The following is a 16,235-nucleotide window of genomic DNA, read 5'->3' as shown; positions in this document are numbered from 1 at the left end:
GCTCGGATGCTCTAAATACAGCCCGCAACGCGCCCCAGCCAACTGCTTAACGCGCTGCTTTTGGGCGCAGACGTGGAAAGAAAACAGGAGTGCGGTTGCTTGAAGTTGGGTGGAGATCAAAGGGGGCGAAGGCAGGAGGTTCGACTTCCAGCGGCCATGGGAGGAGTCTGGGCGGGTTTTCGACGCGAGTTTTTCAGCGTGGATCATGCTTTCCCAACCTGTGTGTCACTGAGCCCCACAGTTACTCATTCAGAAGCCAGAGGACGTGGGACAAACCCAAAACGGAATCCGTCCATTTTAAGGCCGCGTTTACGCAACAACATTTCCAAGTGAAACTGGGAAGCTGTTCTTCTGCACGCATAGCGAGGAGATCGAAAACAACAAAAAATGGCGGCCTCCAGGGTGGCATGACCTCCAGCTGATATTCTCTTGGGGCTTGGTAGTTCATACAGATGTCTGTGTACTCACCATTGTTACCGTTGATAGCAGGTCGCCTGTGTAAACAGAAGATACGTGAAACACAGAACTTTTCTGAAACGAGAACTCAAAAACAAATTTTCACTTGAAACATTGTCGCTTCAAACGTTCAGGAAAAATGCAAACATTGAGGCGATTCAAGGATTATTGAGAAGGAATTCGGTTACATTTCAGCACTGTGAGTTAAAGCCTGCACAATCCCGACTGCAACACACGACGGAAGTTTTTTAGCCGCAACTGCAAGACAACATATTAAAGCAGTCGGAATGGTGGTAGCAGTGGGCAGCCGCACTTCGCCAAACTCATTTCTAACTGTGTCCGTCTGCTGCCGGCTGCTGAGCAGATCGCACGCCGAGGCGTTTACAGCGGTCGCCTGCTGCTGCTGCAAGAAAGTAAGTTGATGAGGGCTGTGAGAACGAACCGAAACCGTAAAGAGATGGGCCATAAAGCCAAAACGATGGGCTGAAAGGGGCTAAAACTGTGGCAATACCTTTCACTTTAAACAGGGGCACCGGTTTACGGCTGATTTCGAATGATCAGTTAGTGCAACTAAGTGTAAATGAAACCGTGCAGCACTGAGACACACTCTTCTTGGTGCACTGTAATGACTTCTATTTATTTCCTCCAGACTTACTAAGCCATGACTGCTGCTTGCCAAGCTTTTATCCCCTAACTGTAACCTAACTTAGTTTTACCTAAACAGGAAAAAGAAAAAGAGGAGATTTCACAAAGTCCTCACAGGAACATGAAGCCACGTCGGTTAGAGATCAATCAGGTAAATGTGCTTGCAGAACAAGAAGACACCCACCAACATCTCGTTCACACTGCAGGGTAATGCGACCCAATTCAGGGTTTTTTTTACTCACAAGTGACTCATATCTGACGTGTTTTGTGGTCATGTGAAAGCTCCAAATGTGACCATTTTCACACCAGACCCAGGCCTGCAAAATGGATCTACTTGCTGACCTGTGTTGCCAGATATGGTGGGCATCCCCCAATTGAGGAGCCAGATTGTCTTTGCTTTTAACTTGTGTGTTTATGGCGTGTTGTTTATTACACATATGATGGTTTGATGGTTTTAACACGATTCGTACACAAACTGTTTTTAATTGAGGCGTGTGGGTTTTTATGTTGTTTGGGCAGGAAACAGTGAGTCACATCTGGCAACCCTGGTGCTGACCGGCGTGCCATGCGTAAATAGCGTGCTCGGCGTGAGACTTCACGTTGTCGTCTGCGCTCTGAGGCCTGAAACCGTTGGGTGCGATCACGTTCACACGGCAGTCTGATAGAGGTCACGTTTAAAATGGAATCACGCAAAAAAAAATAAAAAATCGGATACCAGCAAAAAATCTGAATTGAGCATAAAGAACTGCGGAACATTCTGTGTGTGCAGCGTCACTTCAAACCCTTATAACTCTATCCGACCCTGAACTTAATCTCACTTTGTCGCCAACAAATAATAAATTATAAATTAAACTAATTAAACTAAAACTAATTTGTGTCCTCATAATGAAAAGGGTCACCATGTGTGAAAGCAGGGTCATGTCCCCACGTATGTAGAAGAACAAGAACACACCCACACACTCTTGAGTTTTCATGTCAATTTGCAGACAATTCATTGACTTACATTTTAATTCAGCCACACTTTCTACTGGCTTAACTTGTGTGGATCTCAATATTTGTGTCCTGTGGGTCAGTGCGCCATCAGGTTGATGTCCCCTGCAGTATAAATGAACACACACACACACACACACACACACACACACACACACCATGTTGCTGAGCAGGGGACAGAAAAGAGCAAAAAAACATGTTACAGTCCATCATCTCACTTTCCCCGTCTTGCCGCTAATGCGGGAGGGCGTCGCTAAACGGCTCGGCCCGACTGTGGACGTCACAGCTGTTCAAACTGTCAAAAAACATTGACCACACAGACACACACCTCCCTATCCCCTCCAGCTGCCTCGCCTTGTTTCAGACCTGTCTCTTTAGTGGGGGGCGGGGGGTGCAACCATCCTGCTTGGGACAGATTCACTTCCTCCTCCTCTCTCTCTCTCTCTCTCTCTCTCTCTCTCTATGCATTTATCTCTGTCTCAGTCTCCAGGGCAACATGTCACCTCTGTTTACTTCTGTCCAACTAACAGAGACGCTCAGAGAGCGAGCGAGAGAAAGAAAGAGGGGGAGAGAGAGAGCGAGAGAGATCAAGTGTCAAGCGCTAAACGGACATCCATGCTAATCTGGATACGACTGTACGTGTGACACGAGCAGAGGCACCGGGTGCCGCTGCTCGCGTCACATCGGCTGTGCTGATCGTCTCTGTTGTGGCCTGCGTGCCGTAGGGCTTGTTTCCCCCCTACATCGCATTTCATTACAGGAAATTCATTTAAAACGGGTCACTTTTTGATGTCACTTTTCTTTTTCTTTTCTTTTTTCTTTCCATTGTTGAGTCCACTCTGACAAGCTTTAGACGCATAATTAAATTAAACGTGTGAAACTTGACAAATGGAGGCATCCTGTGTCACAGTCACACAAGATGTGAGAGAAGCTCAGCTCCTTCTTCTTTTTTCTCTACCGGTGTGGAGGTTTTTTTATTTCATGATTATTATTATTATTAAGGTAACTTTTTGAACAAATCGCAGAATTGGGGTTTTCATATTTAGGGTTTCAAAGTGTGGCGATGGTTAACACGTCCACCGCACAGTAAGAAAACAAAAACCCTTCCAGTGGAAATGGATCAGTTTTGCAATTTCGTTTCCGAAAAGTTGCACTTTTACACGGCAACATTTTCGTTGGCATGCCACGAGTCAGTTGTTGGTTTGTTTATGTGACAAAACCAAAAATTAGCAAGTACACGGACGTTCATATGAGCACATTCCTTAAAGGCAGACAAATCTTCTGAGGAGGAGGATGGGATGCCAGATACTATTAACAAAGACAAGCTGGGGTGGCGGGCTTAAATTAAATTTTTTAAAGTGATAATGAATTTAGTCATTGCTTTTGGAATGATAGTTGAAAGTGCCGTTGATCCAAAGTATCCATATAATATGAAGTACAAGAAAACCACATAGAGAATAAGCAGTTTTTTGGGTACTGCAATGGTATCATCAGAAGTCCCATATTAAAATATAGACAAGTTATAAATTGTACTTTCCAATGATGATAATTTATTTGGATCTAGAAACAATTTAGAAACTTAATAGTTAAAATTCTTTGTTGTAAAATACGAATGGAACAAGATTTTACTTGATATGTCAATTATATTTTATGGAAAATTGCAAAAGAGAATAGCTTCTATCAAGCAAACGAGCATAAAAGAATAACTTTTTTTTCTTTTAAGAGCACGGTAAACAATAGTGAGTGGAACAGTGAATGCGGCCGGTAAAATGAGACGAGTAGAAAGAAGTACGTCCTATTTATATCTGTTTGTTGGAGCTCTTTCAAGGTGCTGGCAGATTGAAGAATGTCGTGGGTGGCAGAATCACATAGCGGAAGGCCTCAGTGTCATCTGCACATACCCACTACCTCTCTATACATAACATTACATTCTACTGTGCGTCTAAAATAACCCCGGTGTGAAGGAGGCACCGCCTTGTGTGTTTTTCTCTAATCGTGACAGTCGTTGATCCACACCACCTTCAGAAAGGTGCACTGCTGGCGGCCGGAGCGAGGGAATTGTTTCTTCGCCAAACTTGCCTTGACAGTCCTGCACCATCAGGAATTCCTATTCGGTCTTTACTCATGCTGATGCTGCTGTTGCACATTAGCAGGACTTTTGGTAAGATGCATGTCTTCCAATCCGTCTCTTCAGCCAATGAGTCAGCAATGTCTGAATGTTCCCTTCTTGATGTAGAAAAACTATTCCAGCGAGGAGTTCTATCGTTGCCATCGTGGAAGTGGTTGGAAGAGTGAGCAGATCTGTGTTTATATCTGTAAGTCTCTCTCCAAATGGGATTTTCTCGGTGAGCTTGGGCAGACACATCCAAGGACTGAGGCTTACTTTGGCCACAGTTTTCATCCTCAGCTGGTGTTGGTGTATTTTCTTTATGCATATTCTTGATAGTTTTGCTGTGTAGTGGACTAAATCCATCCCAAGATGTGGCAGTAATAACTTTCATATATACGTACATCGACAGAATGTTATAAATTGTATTCTGGATCAATATGGAAATTGTATCATGTGTTCTGGTTATCCAAAGCTTCCAGATCCACTGCATATAAACTTTCTGCGCTGGTACACCTTTGTGGTGTATTCATTGCAGTCATGTGAGGTAGGTTTGTGTAGCATAAGTAGTTTATCTGTTGGGACCTTTCCAGCCTGACGTGGTGTGCTTAGACTGATGACACTGTTGTTTACCAGGCTCATTTTAGTGGCTTAGAGTCACGATATTAAAAAGAAGGATTATGGACGAGTTATCTTGATCATATTAGTGATAATCAATAGACGTGTAAAACAAAAAGAAAAACATGGAAAACTTGAGTGACTCACACTTATCCTACACTTCATATCCACAACTATGTCCACTTTACAGTCGATGACCTTAAACTTAAAAGCATGATTATCGAACAAAGTGAATGGTAAACTGTTATATTCAACCATTTACACACATAAAACAATGCAAAAAAACAAAACAAAGCGAGGATCTCGAAAATAATCTTATGAAATGATTATCATGTTTCAGTGTAAAGTTTCTTGACAAATCTGTGTCAAAAGTGGAAATATTCACATTTCGTTCGCTCATTCACGAGTGCATATTTCTTGGCGTACGGTTACAGCATTCTAAGAGACGCGTCGTCGCTGGTGGCGACATGCATCACTCCTCTGTTCGGCACTGATGTCACATTGTAAATGTGATGCAGAAAGTGGATTTTCAGATGAATGAGGACTCACTTAAAGTGCTGCAACGCTGATGCAAACCCACCCCCCCCCCCATCCCCCCCTTTAACATTTCAAAGTCGTGAATTTTCTTTGTCACCTGCCAATAAGACTCTTGGTTGCTAACAATAATGCTACCGCGTATTGTCGCCGAGCAATCCTCCGCCACATTCCCTGGTGAAAAACTACCTCGGAGAGCGAAACCGATTCCCGCAATCTACATCAATCGTCCATCCATCTCTCCTATAGCCTCCTTACAGTTTGCAGCCCTCCCATCTCGCTAAGAAAGCCATTACTCTCGTCTCACGGTAACCCCACTCGTGAGATGTACAATTAAAGCCTGATTTCTGCTGAAGAAAATTAGATTTAATGAACGGCAGGCTGGGCAACAACAGATGGTTCGTCTTATTGGAGGCGCAAAGATAGACTGGGTGTTTGAACGCCTTCAGATCAAATGCCAGTGGTTATCAATTAGGAGTGGAGGTAAGCTCCTGACAACATGAAATGGAGCGAGGGGGCCTCGCCACCACGGCCCTCACCTTCGCGGCTGGGAAGGAGATGTTACATCCACACTGTCAACCATGAAGAAGAGGAGGCTTCCTCCATATGCTTGTGTCAGAGACACTGCACAGGCCCAGATGTTGCATAATGTCAAATGAAAAGCGGTGGATTAATAAATAAAAGCCGAGCTGAGGTTGAATGCAGGCACTGTAAGTCCAGGTGAGGTATTCTCTTTCCCCTTCTCTCTTTCTCTCTTCCTCGGCACCGACGTGCTATTTTACTTCAAATAAAGCATAGGAGCCGAAGTTTCCCTCTCATTTACTTGGCAGCCAGTATGTACTCTTAATCATATAATATTAACAAAATAGGAATAATTTAAAAATGCAAAAATTTGGTGTACTTTTGGGAGCGGCTACTTCCGTGCCATCATTCTGCTTCAAAGAAAAAAGATAAATGATGATGCCATTAAAAGTGAACTAATTAAGGAAGGCTTCTTTTAAGAACTCATTAACTGCAACCTCATTTACATAATGATGCATATTAATTAAGTTTTAATGAATCTGAATTTCCAGCAAGCCGCATTTCTTTGGCTGTGGAACAAATTGAACAAATTATTTAAAAGTGTTCTTGAATCCACTTTTCACACCAAAGGGGAAAGAGAATGCAATCATTTGTAGAAAATCATATTTTTTTCCCCCTCCACCCAGCCTGTGCCCATCTGTTAATTATTTTTAAATGTAATCATTTACCCTTTTGTTTGCAAAACCACAGAGATTTCACTCCCTTCCAAACCAAACCGGGAGGTAAGGGACCGGCGCTGAATATTTCAGAGTGTGTAAAAGTCTGAAATGCGTGATTATGAGGCAGATGAAAGATTGTTTTTTTTCTTCTTCTTCTTTTTTTTTTTTTTGCTTGTTGTCATGTGGGATGTCGAGCACTTTAATGGACTGTCTGTTAGCCGCTAATGTGCAGGGAGGGTACAAGGCATCTTGCTCTGAGGTCTGCATGTTTCCTCTCAGCCTCACATTGATAGTGACAACTCAAACTGTTACTCATTATCTGACGAGTATCGGCAGCTTTAATGACGAGCGCCCCCGGGGCACCAATGTCTGCCTTTTTTTGGGGGGGGGGGGGGGGGGGGGGGGTGTTGGGTAGGGGCTACATGACTGGAGTATTAGTTAGTTCATGAACACCTCAGACCTTCCACAAGTCAGAATCATTGACATAGAAATGTACACAAAAAAAAACCCAAAACAGCTCATATTATAACGTAATATTTTCGGGGGTTAAAAGTCGTTTTCTGTTTCTAAACGCACTTTAATAAAGATCAGATTTTAGAACTATTTTTATTGTGACATATTTATAGACACGGGTCACTTCCTTCTGAAAATTGATGTTTTTTTGTACCTGATGCCTGTTTGCATCATTCAGGTCGACTCCTTTACATGCACTGAAAACCACATCTCGTCATTCTGAATAATCAAACTTGACGGCCGTCTTTCTCATCATCAGTAGTGTTGGGTAATGGCCATAAAATAAAAAAACATCACCTCAGTCCCACTTCCTAAATTATCATCAGTATCTATAGTTTGTTGACGGGTACATATGAAGCTTTTAAGCGTTTAAGCTTAACCCTGACCGCAGCTATAGCTCAACTTAGTTTGTTCATTCGGCACAATTAAAGGAAGGAAACAAAGCCCAAACATTTTGTAGTTACTAAGTAATCAACACATGTAATCAAGCGACAGGAGAAGGTTCAAACAGAAGTAATGAGCAAACGACAACAAGGAAACATGATTTCCATTTACGTGAGAGATCATGACCACGAATGCTCAAGACAAGATGATTTATTTATTTATTTATTTTTTCAGTATTTTGCTAATGGCTGAGACAGACATTGTTAATCTCATAATAGCCTTTCTGACCTCTATATGTGGACTTAAATTGACTGCATAATGTTTTAAAACAGTAAATAAAGAGAAGTAATGCACCTATATATAAACTTACTGAAACGAACTGACGGCAAATTACATTTTGATGTATTCAGTGTCACATGCTAAATGTTACTTTCATCTAATTATCATGTATGGAGACGTAGACACAAAGGTGTCGGGTTTACAAGACCTGTGAATGATGATTAGATATTCTTATATTCTTGTAGTTTTACAATACTATCGTACAACTCAATTGCAGGAGTCGACACTAACCTGATGAAATGAAGACAATGCTGAATAAAAGATAAGATCATATTGGTGGTTAATATTGCTAAAAAGTATGCAATATTTTTTTAATATTGAACTAATAAGGAAGCAGAAAGAAGCCATCAATGAAGTATTTACATGCACAATAAATGTTAACTAATGTCAACAATCAGCACATCTGACTGTAATTTATGCCTCAACAATAATCTTCATCAATAATTTCTGTAGTTAATGTAATTATTCTTTGCTGAATTTGTCATATGTGTTGCATTTTGCTCCGCATTCTGACTTTTGAGCGCCCTTTGTGAAACTTTGAAAATGTACTTTTCTTCATTTGAAACTGGTCTGAACTGGAGTCAGTCCAACAAATTGACTCGAATAACTGTGAGTGTTTATCATCCGGTTGGTAACTGAGGCCCAGGCCATATAATCCTTTCATGAAACAGAAGGATTAAGTAGCAGAGAAGCAAACAGTAAAAGATTTAAATTGGAACTTAATTGCAGTTTTAAATTAATTGTACATAATTACTTCAGAGCCAGTGGCTGTTTGTCTTTTTCTTTTTTTTTTTTTTAATGTGGGGGAAACTTACACAAAAGCCACGTTTACAGGCAGAATTAGCAATATTTTGGTTGGATGCATTGAGCTAAGAGCAAGATGTTCGGGAACATCAATCATTAGGGTTTTGCGCTTTAGGGAGGAACTCCAGCAGTCAGTCTGGCCGCAGATAAATACTGGAAGGCCCCCAAGCATGAACTGGAATGGAGGAACTATTCCCTTTTCTTACCACTTCACCACTGTATGACCATGGATTTAGTTATACTTTAATTTTTTTTCATGGCTGTAAAATAATTTCACGGGTCAGAGTTTGAAGCACAGTTTGACTTTTGACCTCTGAATATCATGATGTTTTTGCTAATTTCACATTACTGAGTGACAAATGTGATTTTGTTTTAAATTATTTCATTGGGTTGTATTACTTATCACTACTGCACACTAATCCATAGCTTTTATTGGTTGCGGGTCTCCGGGTTCGATCTTTAATTGTGGATGACGCACAATTGTATTAATGTATACCACCTGATGCGACCTATAAATCGTGCCACCGTCGATTCCGTGTCCAGAAAGTAGACATTTTAACGTCACGTTTGCCGGTAGTGATCCAAACAAACATAATAAAAACCCAAACACAATGAGCTGAAAACTGTACGCATCTTAGCTGATATAGAGACAACAGCTGCTGCATTTATTTATTATTTTTTTTTAGGTTCCAGAGGTGTGTTTTCAGGAAGAAAAAAAAGAATCCTACAAGTCCAGCCTTGTTCTCCTCACACACACACGCACCTGTTCAGCAGGATACTTTGGGAATAGGTTAGTGCCCGAGCGATGCGAGCGGGGACTCCAGGTCCTTGGTGAATACAGGTAGGCTGGTACCACCGGAGGACTCTCCGACCAATGGCGTCGCAACACAATGATCTTCCTGCATTGTGTGTCTCAGAGGATGATTGGAAGAGAAATCTCTGTGGGGTTAAAAGCCCACCCACTTGCCTCTACCTTCTCCCGCTCGCCCTCCCCGTGGTGGGATTGAAGGTCTCAAAAGTGGGGGGAAAAAGAAAAAAGAAATGGCGGATGGCATTGGCCGGGTACTTCTGACAGCGAGAGCCTACCTCGGGGGAGGTCAGAAGTCGGCGATTCATACGAGACAAGCTGGCGATGCAGTGTAACTGAAAATGGAAAGCAGATGTTCGTTAATTAGGGGAAATGTGACTGACAAGACTTGAGCGTCGAGGTACACGAGCTCGCCCGCCATCCAGCAGCTGTTGTTCCCCGACTTCATTGTCAGTCTCGTACGCAAGTCACAGCTTCCCCACAGAGCCGGGCCCAGACGCCCAGCACCCACCATTATCAAAATAGAATTAAGCTTGATTGAATCGAGCAGATTTGCTCCTGAATATTTTTGGGGTGTTTTTTTTTTTTTTTTTTGTCTGCATGCATTTTGTGTGTGAATGAACAGACATGCTCACACCACCTTCTGGGTTTTTTTTTTTTTTTCTTTCTTTGCTTTCTTTATCTCTTCCTGGCTTCTTCCTCCCCATTTTTCCCGCTCCTCTCTTTTCTTTGCTCTTTCAGCTGCACGAATACAGACCTACAGCGATTTACCAAAAACATCAAAAACAAAACAACAACAAGAAAAGCTTCTCATTCCAGGAAATCATACATTCCCCTGGATCACTTTCCAGTCTGATAATAAGTACATTTTCACTTCTCAGAAAATTGCTTGTATCCAGTTGTAAGTGAAAAGGAGAGCTCATCTGCATTTTATTGCAGCCTCTGTGTTTGGAGAAGACTTTCTGTCTTCCCGAGACCAACCCCATCCTTCCTGTAAACAAATGTTGAATGCGGCCCACTCTTGTGACCGTGGCCACCGCACTGAAATGCAGCATTCAAGAGTCCTCCAGTCGAACTGAAGCGAAGTGGATTTCAAGGCTCGAGGAGAGGTGCCGGGTTTCTGAAACCTATTGACAGAAATATGTTCTGTCCTCTCATCTCCTGAGAAAATCATTGGGGAGAAGGTTGTGGCTGATCGCTTGTGAATGTCGCCGCCATTTGAACCACAACACAATGTGTTTCTAATAAACCGGGAGATGTAACCAGCACCTTTCTCTCCTCTACACACACACACACAAACACACACACACACACACACACCTCTGGTCAACAACATAATCCTGTGAAATTGATAAACGACTAGACATTAGGCCCCATTCAAACAACAGATGTTAATTTACTTCAAATGTAAATTATCAGATCATTTGTGTCAGACGCCACAATATGAATGACACAGATTATCTCAGATTTGGAGGTCTCTGTTGGCAAACCCCCGCCATCCTCCAGGCCTCTAGGTAGCACTCTTCATAATTGTGATTGGGCCTTTGTGTATGTCGGAAGGTGCCATTATGTCTACATGCGTGAGCAATGACACTCCTGCAGAAGGACACGGGGAGCCTCTTTGGACCCGGAGCAGAGAGCGCCGTGCGCTGGGCGTCGGTAATTCATGCGAAGAGAGCTCGCAGGTGACGTACGTCCCTCTCCGGTGGTCGCGTCGCAGGACCTCGGCTCCAAGGCGGCAGTGACTGCGAACAGCTGTTGCGTGTCTTAAACAGACAGCTTGGCTTGAATAGATGTTGATTCCCACGTCATGTTTGACACTAAAGGGATCATTTCATCACAGAATCTTTTGATGTACTTTCTCCTAAATGTTCACCAACGGTAAGACTAATCAGTGTTTTTCCGGGGTTGTTTGTAATGAGATTCCTTATAGGAGTTCAAATAATTTTCGCAGGATACAAAAAGAGGTGCTCAAGGAAACAGCATCATAGACAACTAGAGGGAAATTGGAATGTTGTATGAAATAAAGGACAAATGTAGGACCACTTCCAATGAGACAGCTGAATGATAACGTACAAAAAAAGGTCTTAGGAGACCTGAGAACAGGAAGGACCTGCAGTGTGCCTCAAAAACCGACCACTTCCTCCCCAAGAATGGCCTTTTCCTGACTCTGGCCCAAGTCTTAGGGCAGATGTTATATAGTTAAACGTTTCTCCATTGGTGAAAATGTTCGGACTCATCCATTGGTTGCTTGTTGGCCAAGTGACTTCTTTTGAGATAAATGGCTAAGGATACTGTTACCAATTGGCAGAGCATGTTTATTCTCTTCACAGAACCTGGTACTTCCAGATACTTGATACTAAAAATGGATGTTGAATGAGAAAATGTGTGAAAGAAAGACAGATCTCATTGGTTCGTTTGCAGAAATATAGGTATGGGGTATTATTTTTCTTTAGGATTCTCAATCCAGCGATGCATTCCCTTGCGTTAGTATTACAATACACTGTTGATGGATGGATGGATGGAAAAAAATAATAATTTTCTATCAGTATTCTCATGATTTCTGTTGAAGACATTCGATGCAAGAGCTGAGCTCACCTCATGGTTCAGAGTCACAGTTCCAGCGCCAACGGGTGCAGGTCACCATAAGCTGTGAAAGACACAGGCGGGACAAGATGTCATGAGACACATGCCAACTACCACAACCACGTATGGGAAGAATCCAAACCTTCTGCAGCACCTGAAGAACACGTACAGGACAGAAGGTCAATGTGTCATGAGTGAAAGACCTATTTTAAAAGAAGTTCAAGCAAGACCTGCCAAGAAACTATCTAGAAAAAAATGGCTTTTTTTAATGGGGCAGAAAAGAAAATAGTCCCAAACGTTGCACCACTCTGCTGCCAAGTTGGGGTGAGTACATAGAAATGTAGGCAGTGGCATTCATAATGACAGATAGCAGTCAACATCTTGACTCCAGTGATTATGTCACCTGAACCCAAACTGTCACACCGTGCCAGAGCTGGCTCAACATTATTTAAATAACTTTTAGTATTATAAGTAGAAACCCTATTAAAATAAATATTCACACAAATGCTTTATTATTCTAGTCAATAATTTAAGGTGAAACAAAGTCTTTTTTGTTTCTGACATTATTATTGTAACTGTAAATAAGCACCTGATTTTCAGTTACAAACACTGTATTGTCAAAACATACTAGTCTGACTTTGAGTCTGACCAGTTACCACCTCCTCTGCGCCTCCTTGACATTAAAAGCTGACATTTCAAATAGGCCACAGTGTTACCATTTTGCACAATGATTAAACAGTTTTTTTTCTTTACATGGTAATGAATGTTTTCTTCTGATGGACTTTAAAAGCACATTAAAAAAATGAAGTCGTCTTTTTTTTTTTTCTATGATATGTAACTTGTTACAGAATTCCACAATTCTTGTATTTTAATTAACGGACCTAATGGGATATTAGTGTGATAACTTGCCTAAGTAATCAAAATAAATGCTAATTTACTGTTTATTTTTGCGGGACTGTGTATAATATAAAAAGCCTATTCATGGGAGAAACAGCTGTGCTTTCTAATTAGACGGCGTCGTATACCGAAAGAAACCAGGTTCTAGATCAGCACAGCCTCTATAGGCTGGGGCAGGAGAGCTCTGGAAAACATGATTGATTTCCGGATTTATAGTTCGCTGGCTTGGAATAAACAACCAATTTATGACTTGCTCCGGGCAATGAGGACATCAACATGTATACATCGTCCTTAAACTTTTGGTCAAATCGCCGCGCTTACATGAGGCCTCTCTTTTGATTTATCGCTTGCACACTATTCATCAGACTGAATTGGAGCTTGTGTTATCCCCCCCCCCCCCCCCCCAATCTAACTGTTACATCACTGCTCCATCTCCTGCTCAGGTCAAAAGCTGATCTTGTTTACCCTGCACACAAGCAGACTTTCCCAGGACTCGCGGTCTTGTACTGCTCCGTTAAATCATGTCTCCACTGCCGTAGTGAATGAAAGCCTGGCAGGAGTTATTTTTATTCTCTTTACTAAACCAAAGCGAAGGAAGAACGACCCCCTCCTGACTGCTACAACAAGCAGTGTCCCCGGAGGGCTACAACCGAGGCAGCAAAACAAAGAGGAATATTTCAAAAAAAAAAAAAAAAAAACGCAAAAAAACCCCGCCGCATTGAGAATAACTCAGGAATTTGAAAGCACGTCGGACTCCAAAGGTAAAATGTTGCACTAGCAGCCACTGAGGTGCTGTAATTAGGTCAGGTGAGAGGCAGGGAAAAAAAGTTTAACTTTGTGGACCCCTTTATTTTCTTCTGTCTCTCTTTCTGCGTGCCTTTCCATCACCTAACTCGGCGATATGAAGTTCTTACTAAGCTCTTAACAGAGATTCCATAGAGCCTCTTACCATAAGGTATACACAGTGCCTTTGGGCATGTTGAGACATGTGACGCCAACGGAAGAACAAGTCACTTAAAGAATCTTGAGGATATTAACAGGATAAGGAGATAATTGGCGTGAGTAGAGGAGGCACGGGATGGTGTGATATTGAAGGCAGGTGATCTGCTGTGCTGACCCCGGAACAACCGGAAGGAGAAACTGGCAGGTAACTTGATAAAGATTCCTGCAGAAATACAGTATATGTTTGGTTTTTTTTAAACTCCTTTAGATTGCTGGTTACCAATAGGTTCACTTCATTCTTTTGAGAAAAACTTGCTTTTATTTAAAAATGGATGTACAGGAAGTGCAATCGAAGAGCAGCAAGTACACAGCAGAGACACATTCCTCGCATCTGCCAAGTACTGAATAGTATGATGAAGAACTACAGGTCAAAGGTGATTACATCGTACGGTTGTCTGCGCACTTGCTACTTACATCAATGTTCATTTTGCCTTTATGTTCATTCTCATTCCTCAGTGTGTTAAAAACTCAATCTGGTGGATAGATAAGGTCCCCATCAATCCCATTCCAGTGCTGATTGAGATTGAAACCTCCTTCTTCTTTGATGAGGTTTTGGTAGCCATTGGTCACTGACCAGGATTCGTCCTGAATCATCTAATGTGTCGACTGAACATCTTGCTCAGGCTGCCTCCTCGGATCGAAGCAGGCTTTCCAAGTGTCCGAGGAGCCTAGACACCCTTGTAGTTGGCCTTTGGGGCTAAATGCAGCATCAGGCATGCGCTTGGCCTCATTATCCCCGATGTAATGGGATCGGACCACAAAGCAGCTGGACGGATGTCATACGACTCTCCGTCCACGCCTCGGCCTCCTTCTTAGCCCCCAGAGTCTTATGTGAGGTGTCAGGCCGCCGCTGGACATTTGAGAAGACGTGTCCTCTGCGGGGAAGAGCAGCCAGGCGGCTAGCGGGGGACGTGGGTGTCCGGTCTTCACATGCTGGCAGCTGGACACAACATGATGATGATCATTATATGGTGTGTAAAAGCATTTCTTTATCCCAGACATTGATTGTGAGTGTCTCTACCTTCCAGCGTTGCGCCTCCCCGACCTCCTTGATTTTACCAGACATGCCTTGCTCTAATGGGATTAATTGGGCCGGCCACCACAGAAGGACAGTGGTGTATCTTCTATGACAGGACACACTCCCCCTTCACCCACCACCAATTTAACAGCCACAAAATACTGTAAGAAAATGACGCCGCTTAATTAGCATTTAGCTCTGAATGATCAAGACAGACCGAACTGTAATGGTGTCATGTCTCCATTACTAATCACAGCCTCTGTGTTTGAGGATGATGATGTTATCTCTCCTGATCATCCAACAGTTGGACAGTGGCTGACCTTAATTGCAGTAATTTAGTTAGTAGCCATACTGTGTGACTCGCTGGCCTGGGCCTCAGCCATCCGTCAGTCACATTGCCCAGCTTTAAATCAAAAAGCTGAGAGCCATACTTGGTGCCCAGAGGCCAAATTCAGATAGACGAAAGAGCATGGTCGGACAAAGACGTCAAAACAGTCTGGCTACCCAGAGTCCAGATGATCAAGTCGGCCAACACAGACATGTAGAGTTGATAGGTTCCAGACCAGGCGACAATAATATTGAGGCTCCAAGGGTGTGTGCCACCTACTGGTCAACTATTCAAATAGATGACCAAATTACCACTGCTTACATTTCTGCCATCATCAATTCATCCCTCCACCATGAAGATTCTGTTCTCCGGCTGTCACGTTGCTTTTTTGGTTACAAAATGTGAAACAGAGTAAAGGCTTGTTAGAATGCGACATGGAACAACAACCCAAAATGTGACAACGACATGAATCTTTTATAAGATTTAACATAATAAAACCCGAAATGTAAAAAACTGGTCCATAATTTAACAAGACCCTGAGCCCAAAACTGAAAAACCTTTAAACATTACATCATGGTGCAGCAAAAATACTTTTTCCCCGAATAGTGTATTATTATTTTTTTTACATCATAAAGGGAGTCAATGATTTAAGGCTTGGACTTGAACCATTTCATTAACACTGAAAAGAATAAGAAAAGTTTGGACTATTGTTTTTACGTACATCTATATACCGTTTATGGTATTTAAGTATGAAGTCGTTTACAGTATTCTGTTCTCTATAATCTATAATCTATTTTTCCAGTCATCAGTACAAAATACTGTATAATCATTAAACACATTAAGGACACAATTCTTGTTCAACCTTTTTACATTGTTGACCAATTATTACATTTGTGTTTTATAACATTTTTTAAAATTACATTTCGGGCTCAGCACTTTTGTTACATTATCAACCAGTTATTACA

The sequence above is a fragment of the Lipophrys pholis genome (assembly GCF_963383615.2).
Source record: "Lipophrys pholis genome assembly, chromosome: 14".
NCBI classification, from domain to species: Eukaryota; Metazoa; Chordata; class Actinopteri; order Blenniiformes; family Blenniidae; genus Lipophrys; species Lipophrys pholis.
The sequence above is the reverse complement of the archived record's forward strand: the minus strand, read 5'-3'. Positions refer to the sequence as shown.